This window comes from Eschrichtius robustus, chromosome 12 (genome assembly GCF_028021215.1).
Source record: "Eschrichtius robustus isolate mEscRob2 chromosome 12, mEscRob2.pri, whole genome shotgun sequence".
NCBI classification, from domain to species: Eukaryota; Metazoa; Chordata; class Mammalia; order Artiodactyla; family Eschrichtiidae; genus Eschrichtius; species Eschrichtius robustus.
In genome coordinates, this window is record NC_090835.1 from 70,487,772 (window position 1) to 70,512,269 (window position 24,498).

A 24,498-nucleotide genomic window follows, 5' to 3' on the forward strand; every position below is an offset into this window, starting at 1 on the left:
AAATGACCTTTGTAAAAAGAAGCCTCAGAGCAGCTGGAGGCACAAAAGGGTGATGATCACCAGAGCCTCGACTGGGAGTCTTGGAGCACTCAACTCATACCAATAAACTCCTACTCCTTGACCCAGCGAGAAGGCAATGATTAAGCCTATTTTACAGGGCAGGGAAAGGGAAAGGGAAAGGCAAAGCTGGAAAGGAAAGTTGCTGTTTGGGGTGGCTTCTAGGCTTGACCCTTTTGGGAGGCAGCTTGGCCTTTGGAGAATGAGATTCTAAGGAGCTATGTGGAGGTTTTGTGAGGATTCAGAGAGCCTCTGGGATGAGTGGGTAAGACCCTAGCTTCCTAATGGGTCAGGAAAGGGGGAGAAACAGACAAGAGGGAAGAAAGGGAACTTCCTCTTCCCAGGTTTCCCAGTGTCTCCTCTCTGCCTTGTTTACAGAAAACAAAGTGCCTTTGGCTGTCTCTGGACAGGTTCCCTTGAAGCAATTAGAGCAACCACAGTCAGTGCTTCAAGGAGGGCACCCTCCTCCCCCATTCTGCCACTGACACAGCAAGGCTGAAGGCCCAACCGGGGACCCCATGCTGGAATCTGTTGGGATCTGCATGTCTGAGGTCCCCAACCCTCCACCCCCACCCTAGGCAGCTCTGAAAGCTACCCAAAGCCTTCCAAGTTTCCAGGGGCCCAACCTAATCAAGCACTGAGGGCTGTGTCATCCTCATCACTAGGAACATCTGATGAGGAGGAACACTGAATGGCCCCTCTGATTCCCAATGGGAAAACAAGCCCCTCCCTTCCTGACCCCCCGCCCCCCTCCCCACGCCTGCCTGAGGTATGCCTTTTATCAGAACCACCCAACCAGAGGCACTAAACAAAGTTTGAATTCTCTGAAGCTCCCTTCAGGGGCAAGGGTGAGGGTGTGTGCACAAATCCCTGTTGTATCCTGTTGGGTTGGGGGGCCCTACAGGATGCCACCACCCATCTGCCATGCTGCCTAGGCCCTGGGACTACTGGAAGACAGGGGAACCATCTGGTGGGATGACATGGGCCAAGACCCAAGGTCGTGGGTAGAGATTCAGTGGCTGATAGAGACCCCCATTGATTTATGGGGGTCCAGAGACTCTTTGTCTTAATACTCCTTGCATGCCATCTTTTCTACCAGCCTGCTGTACTGCTTGGGTGGCAGAGGGGGGTTCTTTTTCCCTCCTCTACTTTGTTCCCACCTGCCTCACACCAGGTCTGGGGGGTGTACTGGAACCAGCTCATACAGGCTTGCAAGAACCAATTGCTAAATATTCAGGAATTTTGTGAGCTGGCTGTTAAACAGAGCCATCATTAAAAATTAAACTATATGAATCAATGTCTCTCAACCTTTTGTTCATTATTGCCTCCCAAGGAAACTTTTTAGACATTTTCCCCCTAATATCCTACCACCCTCCCTGTGAAATTTTAATATCACAGATATATTGTATGTCTGTTTATGCACTGGATGTATATTTGTGCTTTATATTTACCTAAGAAGAGTAAGACTGTTTTTCATCCCCTGCCAAGAACCAATTTTCACCCCTGCTGACAATGCATGATATAAACACATAATTAAATAAATTATATTAAAAACAAAAGTAATATATATTCAAAATTCATCCCTTCCTAGTTATTTTCATAAGGTGTTATGGAAAAACCCGAATGAACTTTCTGGCCAACCCAATACTACAATTTTATTGACTCTTTTGAAATTATTGATGTATCTATATCTTTTTCCCCTGGAGAGCTGGTTGTTCAACATTTACCAGTCCAACAGTGGGCAAATATTTTAGAAAAATAACAGACACTTTGAGACGTGGTCAAAGAAAGAGAGGCTTGTCTACAGCAAAAACCTCACTTGAAGATGTATGAGAGAACATGGAGAATTCTAGTGGATGCAGGGAGAAGAGGAAAGAGGAGCCTGGAGAGAGAAAAGACCCTCTGGTGCTGACTCCAAATTGGCTGAAGGGCGTCTCTCATGAACACTTTAAAAAGGGGAAAAAAGTGTGTATGTTGTGGGAAGCAGGTGTATGTATTTGTGTGTGTATATATAATCCACGTCCTCATGCTCTAGAAGTGTTTGTGATTATCAGTTGCTTGCTTTTTCCTTAGGTGTAGTGTACACCTTTACACACCACCATTGGGGTCAGAGGCATAAAAGTGAGACGCCCCCATACCCACTGTCCCTTTCCTTCCCAGGGTCTCATGTCTAGAGTAAACACCTGAATCTCTATTCTGAACGGCATACTGGGCCCTACGCAGGGCACAGAGAAGCTGACAATGTTGTTTGGCCTTGAGTAGAGGGAGGAGACAAGACTTTCACACACATATACACAATGTGGAAGCACTGAATCACTCTCTCCTTTCCCAGCCACAGTTTCCTCACCAATGAAATGGGAAGGGTGGACTGAATTCTCAGGAGGACCTTCCAGTCCTCACTGTCCTTGTCTGTAAAGCTATCTCCTCTTCCGTCCACCTGGACAAAGCTATGAGGTCCTGCCCAAGCACTGCCTCCTCCCTCTCCTCTGCCCTCACTCATCTCCCATCTGCCTGCAGGATGGCCTTTTAAAACTCAGCCCAGCTCCATCTTCTCCCATGAAATGCGAAAGTCTACAATATGTGAGAGGGTGGAACATGAACTCAAATGCTGTGCCATTACTTGTCAACTGGAGAACTACAAGCCATTACCAAACTCTCCCAACACCAGCTTCCTTGTGTTCGAAACACGAATAAGGCTCACAGGGCCCAGCCTGGGGTAAAAATGCATGAGCTAGTGCTCTGCACATAGGTTCTTGTTATGGACTCAACTGTTCCCCCTCAAATTCATATGTTGAAGCCCTATCCCCCAGTACCTTAGAATCCAATCTATCTGGTGTCCTCATAGGAAGAGATTAGGACACATAGACACCAGGGGTGTGTGTGTACAGAGGGAGGACCATGTGAAGAGGCAGCAAGAAGACAGCCATCTGCAAGCCAAGGACAGAGGTCTCAGGAGAAATCAAGCCTTCTGTCACCTTGATCTTAGAATTCCAGCCCCCAGAAGTGTGATGAAGTAAATTTGTTCAAGCCACCCTGTCTGTGGTATTTTCTTACAGCAGCTCTTATATAGTCCTTAAGAGGCACCAATTCTTTCTGCCTTTAATTTGTGTCAGCTTTGTCTTATGTGTGGGAAGTCTTGTTCCTCTGCTTATAAATGACTGAAGGGTGAGATCCAGGTGTGTGTACCTTTTCCTGTGTCCCCAAAGGGCACAGTTCAATGCCAGGCACAAAGTGTACAAAGTCGGACCTCTTTCCTCACTGTCCACTTCCCACCTGCAGACAAGGGTGGGGGGACCCAGCTACCATCCATCAAGGTGCTTTTCGAACTGCAGGTCATGGAGTCAATTTAGTGAGTCACATGAGCACTTTTCAAAAATAATGACACAGAATAGCAGAGAATAGAAAATGCCAGAGTGCATCTCAGGCAGAAAGGGGAAGCGTTATTTTATGAAACTTCCATTTGTTTTTACTATTTGTAAATAAACAAAAAATAATTACCAACTATTCTAAGTGCTGTGAATTATGTCTGGTTACTGCATTGTGGTGTTAAATGCATTTCTTACTATGAGTTACAATCCCTCAAATCTGAAAAAACACCGCCCCCTACCAGTATTGTTCAGTTTCTCTTTGAGTGAGTTTATCATTGAAAAGCCAATGAGCTGTTCAGGGGAGGCCTGGGGTGGTGTAGGGGCAAGGACCTGAATGGGAGGAGTCACTTTGTCTAGGCCAGTAGCCATGGAGCCCTGCCCTTGGGTACTTTCCTCTCTGTGTCCTAGAAAAAGTAACATAACTTCACTGGTCCTCAGTTTCCCCATCTGTAAAAGGGGACTTATAAAACCTCTCACAGGGATGCTGTGAGGACTACCAGGAGCCAAGGAACCTGAAGATACCCACTCACTGATGTAAGAGGTAGGTTTTTTTTATTTCATCATTTTGTTATTTCATCATTTCATTCAGCTCTGTCTACTCTAGTAGGTAAATTGTTTCTTTCCTCTTCCACAGCAGGAGAAGGGAATGCACTTGCCCCTCACCCCTCAGGAATCCCTGGTTGGGGGTGGGCCAGGGTTGAAAGGGTATCCAGAAAGGTATTTCAGAGGCTAAATCCCAAAGTGAGACTCTCCTAAGGATTTTATGCAGAGAAAATCAAGTTCTGGTATATTCTCAAATCAGCTTCCCAAGAGCAGTCAATGTCCCAAGAGTCCAGGAGAAGCAGTAGCCTCTCACCCTCTATCCAGGAATCAGAGAGGATCTGGGCCTGTTACCACCCCTCTGCTCTGGCTGGGTTCCCAGGAATATTGCCTGCAAGCCCTGAGTCACTGCTAGAAGCCATCCTGGGCCCCTGGGAGTGCAGGGTTGGGACAGCTTTTCCCAAGATGGTCCCCTGAACCTGGTGGTCCAGCACTCCCTCCCTTATCCAGATTGCTTCTCTCCATGACACACCTATCTTATCTGGGCCGAGGCCTTTCTGAAACCCATGTTGGCAAACCTGCTTCCAAGGAGGGAACTTAGACATGAGTGGAATATCTGGAATTCCTAGAGGGTTTATAACCCAGCAACTGGAACAGGTGTAGGTAGCTGACCCCTACCCCTACCCTGGCTTTTACCCTGCCTCCAGCTCCTGCATTTGTCTCCCCTCTCTGGCCCCAGAGCCACATCTAGGTCACCATCCTGACCTCCATCCCCTGGTTCAGAGCAGAGAGCACTGGATACAGAGTTGAAGCTCTGTTTCTAGACCTAGCGCTGCTTCTGAGTGGCCTCAGGTAGTCCACCTCACCTCTCTGGGTCTCAGCTCCCTCATCTGTAAAACAAATGGGCTGGTGGGGGATGGGCTGGTATTTAACTTTCTGTAAGAGTCAAATCTTTAACTGTCTGTCTTTCTAAAATTCTAGGAAATGAACTAGAGGAGCTAAAACCATGATTGTTTGCTCCCCAAAGAGAGAATTGGGCACTTGTGTTCCTGGGGATGCAGTCGGAGTTTCCAAGCCATCAGACCAGTTTTTTGGAATCTGGTTGATGGGGCAGGGGTGCAGAACCTGGACTGTCCAGGGTGTACCAGAGTCTGGGACAGGGCTGGGGGAGTGGCCATTCCCCCACAACAGCTGCACTCTGCACCTAACTTCTCCTTGGTAGTCTTCACTAGCCATTCTCCCTTTTCTTCCTTTGTCTCAACTCAGATACCCTCTGCCTTATTATTTTTATTTTAATGTGGTATTATCTTTAAGTACAAAGACTTTTCCAATCATGTCACCTAGAGATCATTTTATCCACTGCTCTGTTGGCCGCCAGTCTCTTGTCTCTCTCCTCAGCAATGGTAAGGAGGATACCTTTTCCATGGGGAAGAGAGATCCACGATTTGTTGCCTTTGCCAATAATGAAAATGTTGGAGAGCCGGGTGGCAAAGCTGTTGCCATTAGCATCTTTCACATGAACTACATCAAAAGAACGAGGAATGTCCCTCCTGGTTGGTGACCAATTCTTTCCACTTTAGCACCTCCAGTCACCATGCACAGGTTACCAGTGTCAAAGTTGATGGAATCATTAATCTTGCCAGTCTCCAAATCAATTTGAATTGTGTCATTCACCTTGATGAGGGGATCAGGCTAGCAGATGGTGCGAACATCATGGGTCACCAGATAAGGGATTCCTTTTGTCCCCACAAAGATCTTTCTCACTTTGCACAACTTATACTTGGCCTCCTCAGGTGTAATACGATGAACAGCAAAGAGACCCTTGGTGTCATAGATGAGACGAAAGTTCTCTCCAGTCTTGTCAATGCTGATGACTTCTATAAAACCAGCAGGGTAGGTTATAATCAGTGTGCACCTGGCCATCAATCTTAATGAAACGCTGCATGCAGATCTTCTTTACTTCATCTCCTGTTAGGGCATACTTAAGTCTGTTCCTTAGGAAAATGATTAGGGGGAGATATTCCCGCAGCTTGTGGGGACCAATAGATGGACAAGGAGAAAACACACCAACCAGTCAGTTTATCCAGCATCCAATGCTTTGGAGCTGCTACGCGCTTCAGGTGCTTCTTGGGACCACGAGCCATGACTGCACTAGGCACGAAATGAGCCCCTTTGCCTTATTTTGAAGATACCCATTGTCCAGGGCTTATCAGAGGGACCCCCAAACTTCACCCACTCAAATCTGCCCCCAGATCATTCCTAAGTGTCACCCCCCACCTTGCCCAACTGTTCTTTATGAGTCAGGAAGCCAACAAACAGCCTCTCTGGACTAGAGTTTCACTTTGGTGAAATTAATCCTCAAAAAAGAGGCCCTCAAATGCTGTTCTCCTCTGTGAAGCCTGCCCTGACCAACAGCCTCACTCCAGAACCTTTTCCCCTTTCCTCCACACCAGACATTCAATTATTTAATCATTTATCTACTCAGTGTATACTGAATGCTGGCTACCTACCCTGTGCTCTGCTGGGTGCTGGGATAAGGAAAGCAAAAACAGACCCAGCTCCTCCTCCTCGGGAGTTTAGGGCCTGGTGGGCAGAGCCCTGGTGGGCTCTTCTTACATATCCCTTCCTCCTTGCTCCCCTCCCAGCCCCCACTAGCTCCCGAGACCAGCTTCCAAGGACAGTACCTTGTCTTATGCATATTTGCTTCTCAACACACAGTACATGTCTGTTATCCAGTAGGCCTTCAATATAGTACAGATTACATACGAGTGGCCAAAAACGGAAATTGGTTTATGCCTGAGGCTGGTTCTAACTCTGTCATAGGGATAACAAAAGATGGAGAAAGTAATTAAGGCTAGACACTGGGTTAAATCATATGCTGCTGCTGCTAGCCTACAGAATGCAATTTGGCCGTATCTATCAAAATTATAAATGCATTCACTTTCTGACCCAGCAATTCCGCTTCTAGAAGTTTATTCCACAGATGGATGCTCACACATGTGAAATGATATACGTACAATGTTAGTCACTGTAGTATTGTTTGCAACAGATTGGAAATAACTTGAATATTCATCGATGGGGTCTAATTTTTTTTAAAAATAAATTTATTTATTTATTTATTTATGGCTGCGTTGGGTCTTCGTTGCTGCTTGTGGGCTTTCTCTAGTTGCGGTGCACGGCCTTCTCACTGCGGTGGCTTCTCTTGTTGTGGAGCACGGGCTCTAGAGCACAGGCTCAGTAGCTGTGGCGCACAGGCTTAGTTGTTCTGAGGCACGTGGGATCTTCCCAGACCAGGGCTCAAACCCATGTCCCCTGCACTGGCAGGCGGATTCTTAACCACTGCGCCACCAGGGAAATCCCCTAATTGTTTTTTTTTTTTTAAATTGAGGTATAGTTGATGTATAATATTATATAAGTTTCCAGTGTACAACACAGTGGCTCACAATTTTTAAAGGTTATATTCCACTTATAGTTATTATAAAACATTGGCTATATTCCCCGTGTTTTACTATATATCCTTGTACAATAGCTTATTTATATTATCGATAGTAGTTTGTACCCATACCCCTACCTTGCCTCTCCCCCATGGGGCCTAGTTTAATACATTATGCTACACTACATAAAGCAGAATCCTGTGTGGTGTTAAAAAAAAAAAAAAAAGGGAGGGAGACGCAAGAGGGAAGAGATATGGGGATATATGTATACGTGTGACTGATTCACTTTGTTATGGGGCAGAAGCTAATACACCATTGTAGAGCACTTATACTCCAATGAAAATGTTAAAAAAAGAAGAATGAGGAAGCTCTGTTTGAATATAAATAGGAAGACCTCTGAGATATATTGTTGAGTTTAAAAAGGTGAGAATAGTTCATTATTCTTTGTGTAAAAAATGAAAAGATAGGGAAAGAATATAATTAAGTATAATGTATTTGTTTAGATATGCATAGAAGGGTGCTTCAGGAGGAGGGTCCACAAGGAACAGGTAACAGTGGGTATTGTGGGAGGAAAAATTGGCAAATGAGAAACAGGTGGGAAAAAACCTTTCCATAGTATCCTTCGAATTTTTTGAATATTGTACTATGTAAATGTGTTACCTATTAAAAATTAAAATAAAAATAAGGGACTTCCCTGGCGGTCCAGCAGTTAAGACTCCGCGCTTCCAATGCAGGGGGTGCGGGTTTGATCCCTGGAGCTAAGATCCCATATGCCACGGGGTGCAGCCAAAAATAAAATAAATAAAAAGTAAACATTAACAAATAAATAAATAAAATAAAAATAAAGTTAATGATAAAGACTATGAGGCAACATGGGGAAATGCTAATAAGGTAGGTGGGAAAAAAGAAAAAAAAACTGTATTCAGTAGGATTACAGCTATGTAAAAAAATGCATGTTAAAGTTTCCATCTGTGGAAGGAACATTCTAGGTAATTTTTATTTCCTTCTGTTTTTGTAATTTTTTCCATAAATTTCTGTAATAAACATATATTGCTTTTATTAGAGAAAACTAGTAACAGAAAATACATATATACTAACAGAATGGAACATTCTTTATAACTGCAATTATGAAAAAAGGTATTGAAAAAGACTGGAAGAAAATATGCAAAATGTTCACAGGGTTGTCTCTGGGTGCGAGATATTAGGTAATGTTTAAAATATTACAATATTTTGTATTACTTTTGTGGTGGATTGAAGGAAGGTAGAAAGGAAGGAAATCTAGTGGAAGGTAATTCTTCAAAATAACAGTAAGATTATGGGTCATTTTTGTTGCTTTGTTCAGTTTTTCAAACCTTCCTTTATTTGGTTTTGTTGTTATTTTTACAGGAATAACACCCTCACTGCTGCGGAGTGGGATTCCACTCCCCAAAGTCCTGCTCATTTGTACTAAAGAGCTAGAGCTCCTAGTTGCTTATTATTCATTCCAAGTAATAAGGCCCAAGGGGTTGCTCTGGATAGTGGGAGATTGCTACTGGTGACACAGTAGTTACTGGGGAGAAAGAGCAAAACATCAGAGAACCCTTAGGCCCTTAAAATGTCTCAGTTGGCAAACATTTATGAAGCCCTGACTGCTAGGTTTGGTGCTGGGAGAGTACAGCTTTCTAGGTGAGTATGTTTCATGCACAGATGGAAGGAGAGTCCTTAAGGAGATCTGAGCAGAAGCCTGGCAAGATCAGGCCTTGTAGGCAGTGACCGACTTTGCCACTGGACCAAATTAGGCCTGTCCAAGGGTTGAACCCTCACTGGTCCTCACCTGCCTTGCCATAGTGAGCACGTGTCCACTCATAATCTTCTTGGAGGAAGGACACTGTTAGTGATTACAAAGCAAATTGCCCAAGAAAGGTTTTGGTCATTCAAACTCAGAGACCTGGTTTCTGATTCTGGTTCTGCTATTACCAGCTATGGGACCTTGGACAAGTAATCCTACCTTTATGAGCCTCATGTCTTCATCTGTAAAATGGGGAGAATCATAATCATTATGAGTAATACCTGCCCTGACTACCTCCCACAGTTTCTGTGAGGATCAGGTGACAGACACAGTGTATATAAAAAGCACTTTAAAAGTATAAAGGATTTCAGCTGAAGAATGGATAAACAAAACGTAGTACGTCGATACAATGGAATACTATTTAATCTTAAAATGGAAAGAAGTACTGATACATGACAACATGGATAAACCTTGAAAACATTTTGCTAACTGAAAGAAGCCAGAGGCCACATATTGTATGATTCCACTTACATGAAATATCCAGAATAGGCAAATCCATAAAGACAGAAAGCAGATTAGTGGTTGCCAGTGGCTGGGGGGTAGGGATAAACGGAGAGTGACTAACGGGTACAGGGTTTCCTTTTGAGGTGAGGAAATGTTCAGGAACTAGATAGTGGCGATGGTTGCACAACATTGTGAGTGTACTAAATGCCAATGAGGTGCATACTTTAAATGGTTAAAATGATAAATTTTATATGTATTTTACCACAATTTTTTAAAACCTAAAAACAGTATAAATGATGATTCAAATCTGAGTTTATTATGATTATTATTTCCACAATTAATAATCAAAAGCATTAGATGTTCAGAATTTCAGGGTTCTTCATCTATACTAGGGCAGTGTGAGAAGTGACTAGAAAAAGGAAAAAAGAAAAAAAAGGAAATCCCTTACAGAAAGTGGGCAGAGCCCCAGGGACATGAACCCTTGGCCCAGGAGAAGTGTGACCATTGGAGAAACCCAGAATGCCAAGGCCAGGGAAGCATGCTCTCAAAACCATCTGTGTGGGGCTTCCCTGGTGGCGCAGTGGTTGAGAGTCTGCCTGTCAATGCAGGGGACACGGGTTCGAGCCCTGGTCTGGGAGGATCCCACATGCCGCGGAGCGACTGGGCCCGTGAGCCACAATTACTGAGCCTGCACGTCTGGAGCTTGTGCTCCGAAACAAGAGAGGCCGCGATGGTGAGAGGCCCGCGCACCGCGATGAAGAGTGGTCCCCGCTTGCCACAACTAGAGAAAGCCCTCGCACAGAAACAAAGACCCAACAGAGCCATAAAAACAAACAAACAAAAAAAAACACATTCTTTTTACTTAAAAAAAAAAAAAACCATCTGTGTGCGCTTATCCTTTAATTTGGTGGCTATGTGTGGTTCCTTTGGGAAGATTTAATCTCCAGCCTCTTGCCCCCAAACCATTTCCCAGCCAGCCTAGAAGAGTGTTTTCTGATTCTTGCCCTGAAGGCAAAGGGCAGCTTCCTGGACCCAAAGGGGCCCTAACCAGGCTTAGCTCCTGAGTGACCCTAGACCCATAAGGTTACAGAGCTGGAGAGACTCCTGGATGAAGAATTCTTGATAACAGTGGTGTGACTTTTTTTTTTTTTTTTAAACAGCCAGAAGGAAATCTTGGCAAGATTAGTAGACTTCCCCATGCCGCTGACACCACAGAAAGTGACCACATAAGGGCACTGATGATGCTGGGCATCCATGATATCCTGGAGCATGTCTACACGGCACTGTGGCTGTAGAATCTGCACCAGGGACTCCTGGAGAGCTTGCTTTACAGTGGAAGTCACCGTGCTGAACGTCCCCATCACCTTGCCTTCCAGCTTGTTGGCCACAGATTCAGAGTTGCACTGCAATGTCTGTTGCCATGTTCTTAGCGATGAGATGGTCATGCATCTTGTCCAGCACAGATTCCATGTCTTCATGACTCAAGCTCTTCTAACCCTCAAGGCCCTTCAGCATCCCAAACATGCCACCCAGAGTCCCCTTGGTAGCACTAGGTTTGGTGGAGTTTTGAGCGGCCCCTTCGTCATCTGAGCTGCTGCAGTCCAGATCCTGAAGCTGCCTCCCAGACCCAGTCCCTCGAATCAAGCTGATGTCCTCGGGCGGGGCCACCTCGGGGGCTCCATTGGTGGTGGGAGTGCAATAGTCCAGGACTTCCCTGTTAGCAGTGCCACCCAGTGCCCACACCCAGGGCACTTTTTTGCCCTTCTCCTTGGGAGCATCTGACTTACTGAACTTGCCGGACTTCTCCATACCCCTCCCATGCTTCTGAATGTACTCTTCTCACTTCCTGCGGATCAGTTCCTCTTTGGAAAGTTCTATCCCGTTCTCAGGCCCCACTGGGAGACCTGACTGTTCCGCAGGGACTGCTTTGCTGGTAGCCAAAGGGCCATCAGAACCTTCCTTCTTGGCCCCCTTTCTTTTTTTTTTTTTTGCTGTTCTTTGTTTTTTCCCAAGGCTTTTCACCCTGTGTCTCTTTTCTCTTTTTTTGAATTTTATTTTATTTACTTTTTTATACAGCAGGTTCTTATTAGTTATCCATTTTATACATGTTAGTGTATATATGTCAATCCCAATCTCCCAATTCATCACAACAATGGTGTGACATTTTGATGACAGGATGCTCAGATGTACAAAGAAGACATTATTATTTTTTTTTTCCCCATTTCCTGAGACTGATTTAATCTGTCTCATGAGTCCACACCTCAGGGAGTGGGAACTGAGAAGGGAGGGGACAACTTGCCAATTAGGCATCTTGGTCTGCTTCCATTTCAACTGCATCTAACAGATAAATATTCAGTCACCTCATTAAAAGGACCATTTCTCCCTTCCTTCCCCCTATGTACCTTAGGGAAGGGTCAGTTCTCAGTCTCGCAACCTACTGCCCCCCCATCCCTCTCCTTCTCCTTCTCACAATGCACCAGGGCTTGAGGGGCGGGCATACCCTCTCTGCCAGGATTTCCTAAACTTCCCGGACAAGAGTAACTGGGCACTGGCTTAAAATGTCCCTTCAGAGGCTCCCATCCTGGACAGTCTCATCAAGTAATGTGGGGTGTGACCCAGGAATCTGAGTTTAGTTCTCTCCCGGGAAGATAGAGAAATACTGCTCTGTGCCATATACTGAGTTCTCTCTAGCCTGGCTTACAGTAACCTCCTTAATGGTCAAGTCCTCCAAGCTGACTTACGGGAGTGGGAGCTTAAAACATTTATAAAATCATTTCTTTCTCCCCATAGCCTGTCTTTCAAGATTATTGCCTTACAAAGAGGCCCCCACCACCACCAACAAAGGGAAACTTGTTAATTGAAGGAGAGCAATGCCTTTGTTGTACAAATTTGTATCTGCTCCTCTTCTGATGTTCCAGAAACCTGTTGATTCTGGCCTGGGGAGCCCCAGGGGTCAATATGATTAATGGAGCTATGCTTTCAAAAATATATTTTAAAATCCCCATTCACTAACAACAATATCTAACATTCATCAAAAACTTACTATGTACAAGGCGTTGTGTTGCATGCAGTCACGTATTACCTTCTTCAGTCTTCAGAGCAACCTTACACTGTAACTACACCCAGTTTACAGATAAAGAAACTGAGGTGTATAGGGGTTAAACAACTTGCCCAGGGTCACACCACTAATACTGGAAGAGACAGGATTTGAACTGATGTTTGGGTAATTTTAAGGGTTCTTTTAATCACTAAGACACTTCTTCCCTACTTGAGTTTGAGGCCTCTTGGAAACTGTCTGGTCCAGCCTTCCTATTTTATAGGTGTGGAGATCCAGGATGCGAGAGGGAAAGTGACTTGCCCAAGGACACAGAGCTAGTCAGCAGCAAGGCTGGGAATGGACCCCAGGCCTGGAACTCCTGATGCACTGCTCTTCCCCTCAGCCTCTGTGCCTCGGTGCTGGCACTCAACATGCAACACACGACATTTAGTAACTGCTGCTGTACAGACTGCTGAACTGCCTGAGGACAGTGAGAGTCTTCACGGGACTGAGATCTGCCTGATGGTTTCATAATTTCACTAGGTTCTTAAAATGAGAGGGGCCCATCCAAGAGCTTCAATGCTGTTACACTGTAAATTTCTATTCACTGATTTCTAATATGCACATTTCTTGGTATGTCTCCAAACCATCTACAGTCTCTCTGTTCTGCAGATTTTTAGGAATCTGGTGATTTTTAGAAAAAGGTGTAGCTGGTGGCCCCATCAGGGCAGATCTGGACCCATAAAGGCTTGTTTCACCTTTGCAAGGTGCAAAGCCCTGAGGCAGGGAACTCCTTTGAGGCTGTGAGTAACTGGGGTGAGAAACTTTTTGACCTCTAGCCACAGGATCTTTGTCCCAGCACATTTCACAACCTGGAAAGGGAGCTCTGACTCCCAAGTGGAGGAAGCAAGGGAGTTCATGTTTAGTGAGTGGCTGCGATGAGGCCTGTGTTAAGTATTTAATTCCCACCCTCACCCTGCAATATTATCCTTATTTTACAGAAGAAGAAATCAAAGCTCAGAGAGGGTAATTTGCCTGAGGTCTCACAGCTTTTAGATCAGTTGACCTAGAATTTGAACTCAGAGTCTGCTGGACTCTGGAGACTCTGTAGGACACCATGGAGCCAACAAGGGTGAAATGCCACCTGCAAATGTTACCAAGGCCTGTAGGTCTCACCATCTGCTGCCAGACATGGTTCTTGTTCATTCTCCCTCATTCTTGACGCTTCCCTGGGCTGCCAGTTCCTGATTATGTGCTACTCGTATCTGGTCATGCTTGTGCCCATCTCAGCTTTCATTTTCTGTCCAGGAGTTAACAGCCTTAATGAGGAGGTGTTCTAGAGAGGTCAATCACTAGATGCACACCCACACTCTTTCTGGGGAACTCCTTACCTCAAAATTGCACCTGTCTGCCCTGGGATGGACACCTGACCAAGGTCAGTTCAGGTGTAATTAGCCCAGATGCTTGTGCTTTGTGGGGTCTTATTTAACAAAGAGGAGCTGTTTTAATCAGATGTTTTTTCAAGAAATGGAAACTGGCTGAATCAGTAGCAGCACTTGAATTATAAAGACTGAGATTAGAAAGGGGACTAGGAAGTGGGAAAAGATGTGACGACCCACTTCTGAATTGATGAATAACTAAGACTATGTAGTGAGAAAAGAATATAGTATATGTGCAGAGAGTGGTAGAAAAGCTGTAAATACATATATTATATATATTTGTATATATATTATATATCTATATTTGTATATATAGTATATATTTGTATATATAATATATATTATGTATACATATATTTTACACATGCAAAAATAGCTGCAGTTCCCATGAGGCCATGCTGTGTAGCAGTTCCTGTTCTTGGATTCCCATAATCCTGTGTCCTTTCATTAAACCCCCCTTTCCTGAGGTAAATTGAATGGGTTTCTTCCTTTCCCTGAAACCAAAGAAGTTTTGTCTAGAGCAGGAGGAAACTTGAAATAATTTATAAGGTTTGAACTTCCTTACAATTGACAAAGGACACCTTTGGGTTAAGAGCTCTCAGAGGGCTCCAACCAACAAGTCACATGGAACAACTTTTAAGCAGTGAGTAAAAAGTAGTCACATAGTTTTCAGTTATCTATTGCTATGAATGATACCACCCAAACTTAGAGGCTTAAAACAACCATCACTCTCTTGCTCATTAAATCCATAATTTGGGCAGGCTCAGCAGGGACAGCTTGGACAGCTTGTTTCTGCTCCAGCTGGCCTCAGCTGGGGTGGCTCAAAGGCTTGAGCTGGACTCACCTGAAGGCTCACTCACTTATGCACTCACTCATCCACAAGGTAGATTAGTGTTGGCTGCTGAATGGGGCCTCAGCTGGGGCTCTGTCAGACACCTACCCAGGGCCTCTCCATGTGGTTTCTCCCCTTCCTTGTGGCATAGTGATTAGGTTCCAAGAATAAGCATTCCCAGAGGTGGAAGCTGTATCATCTTTTATGACCTTGGAAGTCACATAACATTATGGACACACTCAGATTCAAGAGAAGAAAGCATACATGATGTCAACATTACATTGTAAGGAGAACATGTTGGATGGGATATATTGTGGTGCCCATTTTCAGAAAATATAATCTGCCACATATAGCTAATGAGCTATAGACATCAGGAGGATGGAGAAAGCCCCTGACCTATGTTCAGACAAATGCACATTAAATTACTAACAGATTAAGAGCTTCAGTAAAATTGCTGCTGCAGTGAGACAGAATTATAAAGAGCAGAGAGACGTATAAAGTACAGCATGTGGGAACATTTAACGCAGGTGCAAACAGCCTAGTAGACCTCAGTAACCCCTGGGAGTCTCACTATCTAAGAGCACGCTACTGTTGAACCCGAACTATCTGTTAAGAAGGGAGGGATGGGGTGATATACTTTGGAACAACTTACATCAGAAATCATTAAAATAATGTTTTGGTTTTTAAATGGGTAACTTCAAAACAAATTAACTTTCTTTTGTGATGACAAATATCACTATAGTATCCTATAATTATTTTATGTTTTACTTTTCAATAAGAAAGAGCAACCTACCTTATAGTTCTCTTGGAGATAATTCCATTATCTCCTAGCCTCTATTGCTGTGCAAGATAAGTCTGCTGTTACTCTTAGCTCCTTTGTAGGTCATCTGTTTTACTTCCCTGGTTGCATTTAGTATAGGATTGTTTTTCTTTGTCTTCGGTATACTGTATTTGCTCTTACATATATGTCTACCTGTGGAATTAAAGAAAAATTCTGCTCAGAGTTCAATATTATTCTTCAATCTGATGATACATGTTGCATAATAAAGAATTTGGTCTTTTTCCTAGGTTCTGGGGAGGGAGCCTCTGAACCCTTCCTGATTTTCCTGAGTGATAGGGGTGTCTTTGTTAACCATGGTGGGGCCCTCAGACCACACCTGAGTTTATGTTAATGAGTGACTCAGGATGGGGGCTGGTCACAACAGGAAGACCAATAATGTGATTAGAGGGTTGGGGATTTGAGCCATGTGATATCAGCTCAACTTCCTCCTGGAAGAGAAGGTGGGCTGGAGATTGAGTTCAGTCAATCATGCATATATAATGAAATCCCAATAAAAACTCTGGACACTGGAAGCTTGGGTGAGCCTCCTGGTTGGTGAATGTATCGGTGTCCTGGGAAGATGATACATCCAGATTCCACAGAGAAAGGGCAGGGAAGGTCCATGTTTGGTATCCTCCCAGACCTCATCCTATATGTCTCTTTATTTGGCTGACTCTGAGTTGTATCCTTTATAATAAAACCATAATCATAAAGTATAGCACTTTCCTAAGTTCTATAAATAATCCTAGCAAATTATAGAACCTGAGGGGGTCATGGGAACCCTGAATTTGCAGCCGATTGGTCAGAAGTGAGCATGGCCTGGGGACCCCTGAACTTGCAGCTGGTGTAGGTAGAGTAGGGCAGTCTTACTGGGGACTGTGCCCTTAACCTGTGGAGGCTGCACTAACTCTGGGTTACTGCCAGAATTGCACTGCAGTATTGCACATGTCTTTCTTCACTCTGGAAAGATTTCAGTGTTAGACACATGTGCTCAGCAAATACTACACTGGGTTATTGAAAAACCTGTAATGACTCCCCATTACCTGTTGTTCCAAGAGGAGCAAACTGTGGTTCCTCTTCCTGACATCAAAGACATGTCATTAACTATAGGAGAAATAATGTCATATCTTTGATACAGAAGTAAAACAGTATAAAATAAGAGGCAGTGTGGTAGATGGCATTACTGTTCATTTAGTGTACACTACTGGTGCTCGGTCCAAATTTTCTCAGATCTCTTTTCAGGTTCTGTTCCCTCTCCTGATTTCTGGGTGATTTTGTTTCCGAGAGCCACGCACCTGTGATTCTTTTTTTTTTTTTTTTTTAATTTTTATTTATTTATTTATTTTTGGCTATGTTGGGTCTTCGTTTCTGTGCGAGGGCTTTCTCTAGTCGCGGCAAGCCGGGGCCACTCTTCATCACGGTGCACGGGCCTCTCACTGTCGCGGCCTCTCTTGTTGCAGAGCACAAGCTCCAGACGCGCAGGCTCAGTAGTTGTGGCTCACGGGCCTAGTTGCTCCGTGGCATGTGGGATCTTCCCAGACCAGGGCTCGAACCCGTGTCCCCTGCATTGGCAGGCAGATTCTCAACCACTGCGCCACCAGGGAAGCCCCCCTGTGATTCTTTTTGAAGGGTTGGTCCAGGACTGCTGGAACTGCTTCACCCATATTCAGAAAGCCAAAAGTATCCTTAGAGCAGTCCTTAACCGATGACTGACAGCTGTGGAAATATGAAAGCCCAGCTCCCTTGCCTTGAGTCGGGATAAACTCTGAGGTATATAATTTGTACCCAGAACCCCCTCTGGATAAGGCTCAGCCCAGGACTTGGCCTGAAATTATACCCTTACTTAGCTTTGTCTCCTTTCCTGTCCTGCTCCTCCACTCCTTTTCCGGATTCTCCCAGAACACTTCCTTAATAGATCACTTAACCCACAAATCCTTGACTCAGGGTCTGCTTCTGGGAACATAACCTAAAACAGTTCCCTGTTATTCACTACCCAGCAGGTTGCCATGTGACTTGCAGTGCCTGGGGAGGGGGGGAATCTATTTCTCAGCCCTCCTTGAGTCAAGCTTGGCCACGTGATGTGCTTTGACCAATGGAATGTGATGAGAAGTATGTCACACATTACTTGAATCTTAAGAATCATCACATGGTACTAGAATTGTTTTTTTCTCTGGGGGAAAGGCCAAGATAGGAGCTGCTCCTTCAGCCTGGGTTCCAGAATAAGACGTGTGAAGCAGAACCACGTTTGACGCATAGCTAACATGTAATGTGAGCAAGAATAAACTTTTATTACTGTAAGACACTGAAATTTGGGGGTTATTACTGCAGTATAACCTAACGTATGTAATACAGGCAATGTAGTTAAGAGCATGTGTCCTTGAGTTAAAGCCAAACTGAGGTCAAAGCCAAACCCTACCACTTACTATCTGTATAACCTCGGCCAACTTATTCAGCCTCTCCAAGCCTCAGTTCCTCCATTTGTAAAATGGAGATAGCAATGACATCTACCTCATAAGGTTGTTGTGGGGATTAAATGAGTTAACACATATAAAGTACTTCAAACAGTACTGATAAATGCTTGATTAATATTAACTAAAGTGAACTATTACTATGAACCATGATAGCACATCCCCCAGTTTTCAGTGTCTTCTCCCACAACCACTGAGCTTGTTGGTTGCCTCCCCAGCATCCATTCCACTCTTCCCTCAGTCTCAATTTCTGTTTGGGGATCTATGTGGTTCTGAACTGATTTCACTGTGACTTCACTTGGCCTAAGATAAATCAAACAACTAATAGTGTCCTGGTAAACTGGATCCCAGGAGGGCAAGGAGGGAAGCCAATTTTCATGGTGTAAATACTCCCTCCGTGGCCAATTTCAAGCTACCAATGGTTTAACAACTGACTTGCAAAAATTCTGGAATATTTAACAGTCACGTGGAAAGCCAGTACAAGCCGGCTCCAGCACACCATATGCCACCCCTCTAGCCATAATACATAAGCCCAAGCTCCCCCAATCAGTGAGAATCTCAGGACATCTGCAACTCCAAGCAAACATAAACAATTCCCCTGAATTTTGCAAAATATAAAAGAGCTTTCCAAAGTGTATTAGGTTGAAGATATGAAATTGCCAACATTAGTTTTTATCTACATAGGAGGCAATTTCATATGATTCAGCCTAAGGGATCAAATACACAGGAAAATATGGCAGAAGAAAGAAAGAGGAAGGAATGAAGCAAGATGGAAGGAGGAGGAGGAGGGAGAGGAGGAGTTAGATGCCACCAGAAGCAAATCTGAAGAATGACCATGTGGAGTTTAAAAAGAGATGTTAATCCTTCACTCCACGACGGGTATTAAATATAATTTTGGACAACCAGCTTCTTCATTATTCGATTACACACCCTCTGGCAAGTATCATATTATACCATACAAGCTTATCTAACATCTTCATTCTTTCAACCTTGTTTTCATAGCACTAAACCGTGATTCCCTCCCTTTCCATCAAGGGCGAGAAACTCAGAAAGGTCTGAGGAGAGATTTTTGGTAAGCACCTTTCGACAGGTTTTGGGGGAAACTCGGTCACGCTATCTGGGGAGTTCCATTTCCTGTGGCCTTTTCCCTCCTCATAAATTCACTCGCAGCAAGCTGGGGAGTTAGGGGCCCCAGCCGGGCGGGCTCCTTCACCTCTCGGATCCTGAGGTAACTCACCTGTGCGGGCGGTGGGGGGGGGATAAGAAGGCCCCTCAGGGGCTGGCCGTGAGGATTAAACGAGAAAATATACGTGCGGGGCACGGCACTGGACAGGAGCCATTAAGTAGGACAATTTAAACACGGAGCGGCTCTTACAGAGCGCAGCAAGTCAGGAGAAAGACGCCACCACTCCCCACACAGCTGCCTCAGCCGCTTCCCGGCAGCCTCCGCGGTGGGCGTGGCCCCGCTTCCCAGAATGGCCCGCAGGCGGGTCACGGTACAAGAGCTCCGGCGCATTGTGGCGGTGGTGCCCTAGTCCGTGCCCCATCGCGGAGGAGCACGCAGTGCTTGTGCCCTCCTGCCACCTCCTACAGCCCATCCCACAGGAGCAGCATGTACACGTGGGCACCGCACAGCCGGCACGCATACACTAGCCCACACCTCCGCACACGACCACACCCTATGCTTTTGGCCCACACAGGACGCACACCTCCCTAGCGGAGCAGAGCCCACGCGGCACGGTGCTGGGAGCATATGCAGAACACAACGCAGTGCATCTGCACACAGACGGCACGTGTCACCCCCACACCGAGTGCAGAACTCCCAACATACACCCACCCTTTGCTCTGCTTACCAAAGACATGCGTGCATCCCATGACACACCAAAAACATAGTACACACAACACACAGCGTACCACTTAACACATGCGCAGACTACAAACACCATGTATTTTGAGTCGTACACACCCCCACATGGAGGTCGACTTCACACACACACCCCCCACAACGCACTGGGCCCCCCCCCCCCACGTGACACGCATACATTCCACACTACACCAGACACAAAATATACACTTAAACCCCTGCTGGAAAGAACATGCATTCACTGCACACATGCTTATATTACCCATACCACACTAAATATGGCATGCTGTAGAAGCCCTGTGCATCTTACAGACACATGCACATATCACATCATTACACACTCAGCAACATATTCCCAACACAAAAAACCCCAATGTATCAACAGACCCATGCTACACCCGCTGTGCACAAACATGAATAATCACACGTACTCACACCTCAGCGCGCTGGACATGTGTATATGCCACACCAGACAATCACACCCACACCTGACCCACTGAACCCCCAGGTACACCTATGGTGCCCAGCCATCTCTGTGTACTTGGGACCTGTCTGATTTTAACACTGAAAGTCCTAAGTCCCAGGAAACGCTTCCATTTGGGGGAATCCAGAATGGTAGTCACCCCACACTCTGTTCAAATGAATCAGGCCTGGACCCTCAGTTAATACCAGTGATAAAAGCAAGCTACTCTGGGGGCAAAGAGATAGGGGGCCAGAGTGGCCCAGAGCTAAGGAGACTCTCAGGAGTGGCTCCCATCCACATCCACCACCACCCTTTGTCTATAGAAAGAGTGCAGCTAGGGAGGAAATGCCCTAAAAACAAACTTACTATCAGCACCTTCCGAAAAAAGGAAAGAGGCAGAGAGTCCTAACCACACCTAACTTTGGGGTTTTACCCTTGGCAAAGCACTTTTACTGACCTTATCTCATTAGATCCTTACAAAAACCTGTGAGGTAGGTAGCGTAGGTGCTATTATGACAATGATGCTGAAAAGCACAGGCACCTGCTTGAGGTCACACAGTACAGGTCAGGCAGAGCAAGTTTGGAAGAAGTCCCATCTCCCTGTTCACCCCACCCAGGCTTCCCCCTTCCGCGGGCTGTCTGCGCAGTCCTCCCTCCCCCCATCCTGGCTGAGACACAGCGGCTAGAATCAAGAAGCCACCTGTCTTGAACCACTGCCTTCAAAAGTCTTTCATTCCGTCCCATTAGGGCAAGGTGCCCAGGCTGCCCCACCCTCAGGGTGGATTAGGCCTCTACATCAAAAGAGATCCTTGCATCAAAATAGCTCTCATAGGCCCTGTCTGGTAGCTTGAAATCACACCAGGAGAGACCCCTTTTAGGTAAAGGCATTGTACCTTGATAGCCCTTGCTCAAAATGCATCTGTATCCCTGGGGGAGACTTCCACGCTACAGCCTCAGCACCTTAGCTGGCATTGTCTCCTCTGTCACTCAGTGCGTTGCAACAGACATTGCCTAATGCTGGCTTGCCGATGGAACTGGATTGTCTCTAGCAAGTCCTGTGGGAATGGAGCACAGGATGACAAAAGTTTGATCGTGGCTGAGGGAGGGTATGAGAAGTGTGCAGAGTGACCTGGAGAGGGGAAAACAGGATAATAGATGTACGGGATGTTAAAAAGGATGGGGACACACCCTTGGCAGGAGTGGAGGAGGAGACCCTGAGTCTAAGAAGGAAGGCAAAGGGAATGCCATGAGCTTTCTAGAGATGACAGGAAGTAGAAGAGGGCCGAGTGTATAGGGTGGGCATATATGGGGGTGGAGAGATTGGTGGGAGAGGGCTGTTTATGAGGAGCCCCCTGGGGAGGGGGCTGTTTGTGGGTGACATTCTGGTTCATTGCTGGTGGCACCCTGAGCAGGTCACTTGAGCATACACAAATTATTCCTCTATGGAAGTTGCAGAAGAAAATGTAAAGACGTGGGGAAATGTTTGTGATGTATTGATAAGTGAGAAAAAAGGAGGTTACAAGACAGGACATACAGTGGGATCCCTATTTTGTAACACTGGCTGGAAAGACACCAAAATGTTAGCTCTAGTTATCTCTGCTGTAGTGAGAATGACTTGCATTTCTTCTTGGAGCCTTTCTGTATTTTCCAGATTTTCTACAATAAACTTGAAATGTGATTTTTGTACGTTATCAGGAAGGGTTATTTTAGAGAAAGGTTCATTGACTATTTATTGAGTTCTTATTAAATTCTGCAGTGCTGGCACCACACATGATGCAGAGAAAAGTAAGCCACGGCCATTGCTCTCAGATTACCCTTAAATCCAGTCATGGCACAGGGGTAGAGTTCAGTGCACAAGAATGTGGCCACTGGAGCCAGGCTGCCTGGGTTCAAGTCCCTCTTTTGCAGCCTCCTAGCTGTGTGACCTAGGCAAGTGGCTTGACCTTTCTGTGTTTTGGTTGCCTCATCTGTAAAATGGGGATAATAATAGCACCTATAAGGATTAGTTGAGCTGATACATGTGACCACTTAGAGGAGCAGCTGGCACAGGGTAATCATGACCTAAGTGTTAGCTGCTGTTGTTATTAGTGGTTAAAAGATTTACCTCTGGAGCCAGCCTGTCTGGGTTCAAATCCTTGTTCTGTCCCTGTCTGGCTTGGGCAAATGATTTAATCTCTATCTCTACTTCAGTTTCCTAATCTTTAAAATGGGGATGAAAGTAATGGTGTCTCATTCATAGAGCTGTTATGAAAACTCACCAAGTGACTATGGACAAAGTACTTAGAACAGAACTGGCACATAGGAAGCGCTCAGTAAGTGTGAGCCTCCTTAATACTAATTATTACTATTACTATTATTACCATTATTATTAATACTGGGGGAGGCAGGGATTAGAGCACCATCAAACAGAGCACCCTCTGTACAGCCAGTGGGGTGGGGGTGGGGCCCCAGCACGCATGAGACAGGCTGATCCGGGCCCTGCAAGATGGTTTCATCCACTCTCTCTTGGCTCTCCTGTGTTGTCCTCTAGCCCAGGTTATTCTGGTCCTTTAAGTTTTAAAACTGTAGCCCCAGGTGCCACTCCTTGCACATACACTACCACCTCCCTGATCCTTGTTTAGCTACACACAGCGTGGATTTCTGGTGAGCTAATGAAGGCAGGCTTCCAGGACTTTCATTTGCATGGGAAGTGTTCTGGCAATACTATATTTATAATTGTGTCTTCTTTTTCTTATAGAGGACTTCTATCATCGCATAAACTTAAGCGCCACCTGGATCCTCCCTTGGTTTTAGGAAGGGGGTTCCTAACTCAGACTTCCAAGTCCCCATCTGCTGACATCTAACCCCTTTCTTTAACTGGGCCTGGTCACAGAGACCTATCTGGGTAGGATTTTTACCTATGTGAGCCTGTTTTCCTTTGTTATTGGTGCATAGTATTTTGTATCTCCTTTTGCAGGCATAGCCTCTACGCATCACCATTTGGACTGGTAATATCATGAATGAATGGATGAACGAACAAACAAGTGAGTGAGTGAATGAATATACTCTGGTTCTATTTTGTTCTCAAGGAAAACCAGCAGAAAAATGGCTTAGTCCTGGGGTGGAGCAAAGACCTTGGCAGACAGGACAAGCTGGAAGGCCTTTTGAATCTATGTGGAACGAGAAGCCTCTGAAATCTCAGGGTGGTTGGCAGCTTAGGAACATGATTACAAGTCTAGTCGGGAAAATGTTTTAAATCTGGAGACTTAAACAGAAGCTGAAATTGATGAATGGTAACAGGTCAGGGAGAAAGGAGTCCTATCGTACCTGTGTTCTTTATTGAGAACTTGTGTTCTTACATTTAGGATTTACTAATACTGCTCTGCTGGCCCACTTTATTAAAGATTTTTGTTTGTATTAAAAAATGAGTGAAATTGACAAGAGAGGAAGGCTTGGGCTTGATGTTGGGCATGAACTCCCAGTATCTTTCTGGCCTTCTGGACTATATTTGAGGGGACTTTTCCAGGCTGTACTCAGAACCTCTCAATGTATCCCACACAAGACACTTCTTCATACTCTTCGTGATTGTTTTGTGTACCCCAGCTTTATCTCTGTGACTGTTAGCTCTGGGAAGGTGGGGACTTCCATATCCCATCCCTGACAAACACTCACAGCTGAAGAGTTGGGATGTTAAACAGGTGTGAAGGTTTTGTGTCAACTTGGTGCCCAGTTGTTTGGTAAAACACCAGTCTAGATATTGCTGTGAAGGTATTTTTTATTTTTATTTATTTTTATTTTTTATTTATTTTTTAAAATTATTTATTTATTTATTTATGGCTGTGCTGGGTCTTCGTTTCTGTGCGAGGGCTTTCTCTAGTCGCGGCGAGCGGGGGCCACTCCTCATCGCAGTGCGCGGGCCTCTCAC

At 45.1% G+C, this 24,498-nt stretch overlaps 1 pseudogene; it reads right to left on the bottom strand.

Annotated features, from left to right (window-relative positions):
* Positions 1 to 5,305: 5,305 nt before the first annotated feature.
* Positions 5,306 to 6,109, bottom strand: LOC137773475 (small ribosomal subunit protein eS4, X isoform-like; annotated as a pseudogene).
* Between the last annotated feature and the right edge of the window lie 18,389 nt (positions 6,110 to 24,498).